Below are 7,801 nucleotides of genomic sequence, written 5' to 3'. Positions count from 1 at the left end.
CACCTAGCTCAGTTCACTGAAGGTGTTATGTCGTGCCCATCCACATCTGCTGTTAGAATCTTTCCTCTGAGTTTAGATAACCTACCTTCCCACCACTTGGCAGTGAATCACAAGCTGCAACCCTTTCAACACTATGTCCTCAAATTTAAAGTCTTTTTAAGGCAAAGTGCCATGTTTATTGTGTTGTGAATTTCCTTTTTTTTTTTTCCAACTTGAAAGTGGTCACTGTTTACTAACTGACCAGATTATAGTCATGGCAGACACGTTAGTTCAACCTTCTATCAAGACTATTGATCTGGTCTTCCCTGCTGCCAGCGTCTCCACCTTCTACAAAATCCATGATCTTTTTCTTCATTCTCCCTCGTGGAGAAGATAATTCGAAGGGCCACAGGAAGTTGTTTCCCTCTCTGAAGCATTTTCCAGCAATTCAGATCACATGAGTAAGATCCTCCATGCAGATGATGCCCTATTTACCAAGAGTTGGAGCAATCAAAGTGTTGTCTGTCAGGACAATTGACTTTTTTGTTGATTTTGCCATGACCACGCTGGTAGATCAATTCATTTACTGATTTCAGGCTTGGGTACCCCATGCAGTGTAGGGCTCCACCATCCTCAACATGTTAACGGAAGCCTTTCTGATCTTCACAGGGCTGCCACGAATAACTGACACAGGTGAGGAACTGTCAACAGCTTCTGGAACTTTGGGCTCACACCATTGCTACCTCTGATCCTGAGAACAAATGCCCATTTGGGTTCCACAGTTACATAGAAGTTACTCACTTTTCAGGGCTCCGGGTGGCTCAGTTGGTTAAGCGTCTGCCTTCAGCTCTGGTCATAATCCCAGAATCCTGAGATTGAGCCCCACTGCTCAGCGGGGAGTCTGCTTCTCCCTCTCCCTCTGTCTCTCCCCCTGTTTATGCTCTCTTTCTCAAATAAATAAATAAAATCTTCTATTTATTTTAAGATTTTATTTATTTATTTGAGAGAAAGCGAGCTAGAGAGAAAGCACAAACGGGGAGGAGCAGAGGGAGAAGCAGGCTGAGCAGCGGGACTTGATCCCAGGACCCTGAGATCATGACCTGAGCCGAAGGCAGACACTTAACTGACTGAGCCACCCAGGTGCCCCATAAATAAAATCCTTAAAAAAAAAAAAAAAAGAAGTTGCTCACTTTTCTTGCCATCCTCACAATTCAAATATTACTTCTGTACATCTGCCAATTTTCCCTAATATGGTGCATGGCTTTTTCATAGATAAGCTTCCTCCTTGCCTTTTGAGGCATCTTTTTGGCAAATTTCTCAGGTGCTTGATCTTCAGCTCTGCAATATTCTTTTTCTTTGTCTTAATGGTTTCTGGCACAGCGGGAACCTTCTTTTTCTCCTCTTCTAGACCCTTTTTTCTCACTGCTTATGAATTTCTTGAGTTATGAGGCTACTTATGAATTTCTTAACCATTTAACATGTGTGAAACTGTGCTGGCATTTTTATTAGGTTCCTATACCTTTTTCTTTATGTGTCACTGATAAAGTTTTGGAGTGTTGTCTCTCTGATCCCATCTTTCCCCACAAGCCCTGTGGTTTTTCTTGCACTGTTGTGCATAGCATGGTGATTTTTACGAGTACCTATGTCGCATTACAGCAGAACTTTATCAGAAGTGTGGGGTAGACCCTTGAAATACTAACCTTGGGTCCAATAGCTATGCCCATGCATGTGTGCGCGCACACGCACACACGCATGCACGCACGCACGCACAGACACAGACACAGTATTGTTTAAATACTACTGGACAGGTGTCCTGTCATATACGTTTGTTTCAGAGCTGACAGGGGAACAAAGTCTCTTTTTCAGAGTCAGCCCACACAAGGATTATTTACAGCATACCCGTCCTTTGTTCCTTCTGAGCAGTGACTGATCTGGATGCAATGAGGACCATTAGCACTGGTCAACCAGCAAAGACAAGTATTAAGTTAGCTTACGTATAATGGATCGGGCTTAGCAGTGACCCACTCTCTTGGCATCTTAGGTGCTAGTAACAATAGAAGTCAAAGCATGTTCTATCACGGTCTGCATCATAAGCCATGTGGGGAACCGAACAGAATGTAGATTCCTGGGCTCCACTCCTGAGCTGCCAAATCAGAGCCTCTAAGAGCAGGATCAGGGAATCAGCATGTTTACAGGCACTCCGTCATCCTCGGAAACCCTGAACTTTGAGAACCACTGGATTAGAATGTCTGTGTGAATTGCAGCAAGATGCACAATGCAGAGCCAGGGTTCCTGGGGGCTTGATACACAGCTTAACTACTTTTTACCTGAAACAGCTGGCTCTCCCTCTGTTTTATAGATCATTATGATCCAATTACAATGGCTTTTGTCCAATTTTAGACCACTATTGTTGAGGCTTTGTCATGGGTGCCACACGTTGACCTGCTGTGACAGAGAGGAGGTGGATAAAAAGAAGGAAAAGTGCCAGAGTACTTTGACATATTCGAGTGTCGTTTACGTCAGGTTCATTACGTTCATATCCCAGCTGTCTGTCAAAAATTTTTTAGAACTCTTTTTTAGAACTTTGAATTAAATTCTCTGGTGTGTTCTAAAACAAAAACAGGACACCAATAGCTTTCTAATGAATAATTTCTATATTCTAGAATCTAGCCACTGATTAACCAGTACAAAGATCTGCATTCGTGTACAAGATGGACTGGGAACAAAACAGCAGTTAAAAATTGCAGAGATGTTATGAGTACATTAAAGGAATACAATTATTTTTCTGCAGAAGGTAAGTGTTATTGTGATGTAGCATATACAGTAATGTCTCATAATCACCAGCAAGTGTTCATGTGATGTTTAACATCTTCCACCTTGGAAGAGGAGTCAAGTCACAGGCAAAACAAGGAAAGATCTTAACTTAAAGGAGATCTTAACCCCGTTAAAGAGAACTCTTAAAGAGACCTTGACTCTCTCTTTAGCACACCCAAATACGTAAAATAACTCTCATACTTCCTACACTGGAAGGAAAAAAAGCAAGTTCTGTCTTCTAGTATATGCAAGAGAACATTGTAACAAAGATGTGTTCATTGAAGGAAACAATGAAGAAAATGAACACAAAAGTACAGAATTAAAATGGGTTTGCTTTGTCTCTTTTGAAATCACTGAAACCAGAACTATCAAGATGGAGTTTATTATGCATGCTTCATAAAATGGCACCATGTATCAGAAAATCAATGTGAGATTTAGCTAAGTGCTAGAAACCTCCATTACCAGAAGTTATGCTGACAATTCATCTTGCCCACCTTTTCTAAACAAAACTTGGCTTTACCCATTCAAAAATTCTCACTTTCTAATGGCATGACAAAGTGTCAAGCTTGGTGAGGTATTAAGAGTAAAATACCATGATAACTACAACTTAATTTCAAATATTATAAATATGTATAATGTCCAGAGAAAGAAAAAGCAAATATAGCAAAATATTAACTATTACTGAATCTAAGAATGAAGTATATGTGCATTTATTGAAGTATCCCTTCAACTTTTCTGATGTTTGAAAATTTTCATAATATAAATTCGAAGGAAAAAAAAGAAATACACAATTTAGCCACTTAAAGTTAATGAAAATATTTAGTCACTCCAGAAACCTCTGTAATCATACCCAAGCCCGTGAGTACAATTTAGTGTGTAATTCTGATTTTATGACTTAGCATGGCATTCCTCAAAAATTATGGCTGAAGAAGAAGGAAGTGTAACCCGAAACTGCCCTACCCACTGCTATTCTTTCAATGCTGAGTATATTCCCCTCCAGAAGTATGACTGGTATATTAAACGTTACGATGGTTTTCTACCTTTAGGCCCATTCTCAAAAGATTTTTCCTCTTTGTATGACTGACTAGTAACTGAATTGTAATGTGGAGATCAAAATGAGAAGCTTCTGCAGAGAACAGGTTTTATGTTGTCTTCAAATCAATGAGATTGTAAAATAGTAAAAGGTTTCTAAATAGACTTGAGTCCATGAATAACATTTTATTTATCAAAATAAATGACAAAGTGGATTTATTCATGGAGTGAAATCATGGAATCGGAATTTTCTCCTGGAAGGGTCACAGATGTTTAAATGTTGTATATGTTTATATTTTTGATATGTATATTTCCGTTGCAGGAACTTGAAGAAACTAATCCATATCAGATTCTCTCTTCTTCTCTCCCTGCCATCATCCTTCTTGTCCAATCCCCACTGCGTCTGTCTCAGCCTTTCATACTTGAAAGATGGCTCTGGGCAAAGGACCACATCTCATCTGCAGAATGAGGAGAAGGGCTAACGCGCCTCCCGGTCCTCCTGGATCCCACATCAGTGTAGCCACATTTTCTTTTGCCAGCAAATTGTCTGGCTTACTCTCCTCACCCCCTGGGAATGCACCAGCCTCAGGATCTCTTCAATCAATACTTTAAATGGCCCTTTTCCTGAAACACGAACAATGAGATTTTTTTCTCTCTGTCGTCTCCCTGCCTCTCACTCTTTCCTTCTTTCTTTTTCCTACCAGCTCCCATTTCTGTAAGTGCAACAACTGATCACTTCCTGAGTTTCTAATATTAGCCCTTAGGTCACCTGACCTATTAACCCTTTCACAGCTGGCTTCCCTCTGCACCTGCTGGACCATTAGTGTTCTAAATTCCCTGGAAACCAAAAGATTTTTAAAACATGCTTAGTACCGCCTGGTTTCCATGCTCCTAGAAATGCAAGTTCATGGCAGGTGATGTGTCTAATGTGGTTAGCTGGGACTAGTTAAACTCTCTACTGGACCTCTTAGGTATAACCCCATGATTTCCCAGTTACTAAATATTTCCATCTACGTCACCATGTGAATAAAGCTCCAGATGCAATGTTAAAGTTCTGACCAGACAGACACAAAAACAGCAGCGCATAGCTTTCTAAAGCACCTTCAAGATCACAGGTATTGTGTATGTTCACCTGCTGCTATTATTAGAAGCACTTCATACTGACTAAGCTGTTATTGAGGATGAAGTGGATTAAGACTTATGGAGCCTGGATGATAAACACATGACACAGGGCTTCGGGGGCAGGCTAGGTGTGTGCAGTTTTATTCTGCACCACACCTTAAACACTCAGCAGGGAAGCCTATGTTCAGGGCACTTCAAATATTTGAATGACTCATCTAAATTGACCTTCCACAACAACCCAACTAACCTCAAGAGACGGGCAAACTGGCAGCTTATGCCACGGTAGAAAGCACTGGAGGGGAAGCAAGGGAACTATAGATGCCCACCAGCTAGGCAGATGAATCACCATGTCCCTCCATGCCTCTGTTTCCCCATGAAGTTCAGGGGCAAGAAAATCTGACTCCTAGTTGTCTTGTGAAGTTTTTTTGGAGGACTGAAGGAAATGCTGGCCAAGTGCTTAGAACAGGGAGTGATGCTGGAGGGCAAGCACATATGGGGTGCCAAGTCCCAGCGGACGCTGAACCCTAGATAGAGGGGCATCATTTCAGTCACTTTTTAATGCAAATGCTTTTATTTTATTTTATTTTATTTTATTTTATTTTATTTTGTTTTGTTTTGTTTTGTTTTGTTTTACTTCATTTTGAGAGAGCCCGTGTGCGTATGGGCGGGGCGGGGGGGGGGCGGTGTAGGCAGGGGCACAGGGATAGGGAGAGAGAGAATCCCAAGCAGGCTCCATGCCCAGCACAAAGCCCAATGTGGGGCTGGATCCTATGACCCTAAGATCATGACCCTTGCTGGAACCAAGAGTCAGCTTAACTGACTGAGCCACCCAGGCAATCCAATGCAAATGTCTTTATATGATGATCTAATTAGTAACTAGAGAGCCATTAGACACAAAGCTCAACTAAGCTGTGATGTGACTGCCCCTCAAGGAGAGTCCTAGAGGTGAAGGCAGAGAGAAAGCAGGAGCCTTTGAGAAGTGTGTGCTTGAGATGATAATCTTTGAAGAACCACATATGATCAGAGGGTGAGAGGGTCAACAAATAGAAGATCCTGCCACTTTCTAGCAGAGACGTTGGAGGAAGACTCCTTGAACTGGGTCAGAGCAGCTGACTTGTGGACCCTACCATCCCCTAAGTGAAGAGAGAGCAGCACGAAGGCAAAGGACACACCCAAGTGAGATCTCTGGATTAATCTAATTTCCCCAGAGGATATCAAGAATAATAAATAATAAAATAAAGCCCATGGAAAAATACCCAAACAAGAGAAAGGGGCATCATCCTCTGATAAAGATAATCCACAGGAATCAGAGAAGAAAACCAAGAAGTTTGGGAAGTTTTACCTCCTCAAAAGAATGCAAAATAACTGACCTCTTTGAAACAGATTCAGAAAAGCATAGGATGGATTAAGATGGAAAGACAATGGAATGAAAAGAAAAGGGAGTGGGGTGAAATGACTCTGAAATCCATAATGAAGACGATAAAGAACAGAATCGGCAATATGGCATCACCTTTCTAGAGGACACTGTAGCAACCTGTGTTAACATCCTTAAATAGACACATGGCCTCTGACCCCACAATATTTCTAGAGGTACCTGGCTGGCTCTGTATATAGAGCGCGACTCTTGATCTCAGGGTTGTGAGTTTGAGCCCCACATTGGGTATAGAGATAGCTTAAAAATAAAATCTTTAAAAATAATAAGAATAGTATTTCTAAAAAATTTAATCCAAGGAAATAGTAGTGCCAATTTGCAAAATACAACTACAGGATGTTACTGAGGGCTTTAAAAAAAATTTTTTTTATTTACTTGAAATAAGATTGAGAGAGAGTGTGTGAGGGAAAGGGAAAAGCAGACTCCCTGCTGAGCAGGGAGCCCTATGCGGGACTCCATCCCAGGACCCCAAGGTCATGACCTGAGCCGAAGGCAGACACTTTACCTACTGAGTCATCCAGGTGCCGAGGGCTTTTCTACAGTAGAAAAATGAGTGTTCACCACTAGGGAATTACTGAAATAAATTATGGTATTGATATATCATAATATTAACATGAACATAGCTTTGGGTACCTGTATAGTTTATATATATCATATATCATGCTATATATATAAAATATATATGCTGAAAATTAAGCAGATTACAAAATAATGCATAGACTAAAACCTGAGTTCAATTTTTAAAAAAAAGTCTGTGTGTGAAGCACAGAACAGAAGTCTGGAAAGATCGTATTATTAACTTTTGCTGCATAACAAACCATTCTAAAACTTAGTGGCTTAAAACAACCATTTCTCTAGTTCATTATTTTGTAGGGCAACAAATCTAGGCTGGGTTCATTTGAGCAGCTCTTCTGGCCTTGAGTTTCATCATGCATCTGTGGTCAGCAGCCTATTTGCTGGTTCTAGCTGGTTTAGCATAATCTCCGCTGTGACAGTTCATCTCTGCTCTTGCTGGTCTCTCATTCCAAGGAAACTAACCTGGGGTTGATCATATTGCCTCCCAGGGTTCTGAAATCAAGAGTGAATCCTGAGCTGAGAACTGGCATGTTAATGCTGTTGCATTTTATGGCCAAAGTAAATCATAGGACCACCTCATATTCAAGGGCAGGGAAAAAAGATTCTACCTCTTGATTTAAGGTGCTGCCAAGCCATATTGCAAAGCGATGTGGATATAGGAAAAGGGATCATTGTGGCAATTTTGCATACAATCCACCACAAGGATGTACTAGCATATTAGTGGTACATATTTAGGACATGTAATTACAGGTGATTTTTATTTTACTCCTTATGTTTTCCTATACTAGCAACATCTTTTGCAATAAGCATGTATTACTTTTGTCACTGAAATCAAGTTGCTATTCC

At 40.8% G+C, this 7,801-nt stretch overlaps 1 pseudogene; it reads right to left on the bottom strand.

The window, feature by feature from the left end:
* Positions 1 to 265: 265 nt before the first annotated feature.
* LOC123790563 (large ribosomal subunit protein uL30-like) lies at positions 266 to 1,390 on the bottom strand (annotated as a pseudogene).
* Positions 1,391 to 7,801: the final 6,411 nt, after the last annotated feature.

This window comes from Ursus americanus, chromosome 5, assembly GCF_024610735.1.
Source record: "Ursus americanus isolate L20-20 chromosome 5, mUrsAme1.1.p, whole genome shotgun sequence".
NCBI classification, from domain to species: Eukaryota; Metazoa; Chordata; class Mammalia; order Carnivora; family Ursidae; genus Ursus; species Ursus americanus.
The sequence above is the reverse complement of the archived record's forward strand: the minus strand, read 5'-3'. Positions and strand labels throughout refer to the sequence as shown.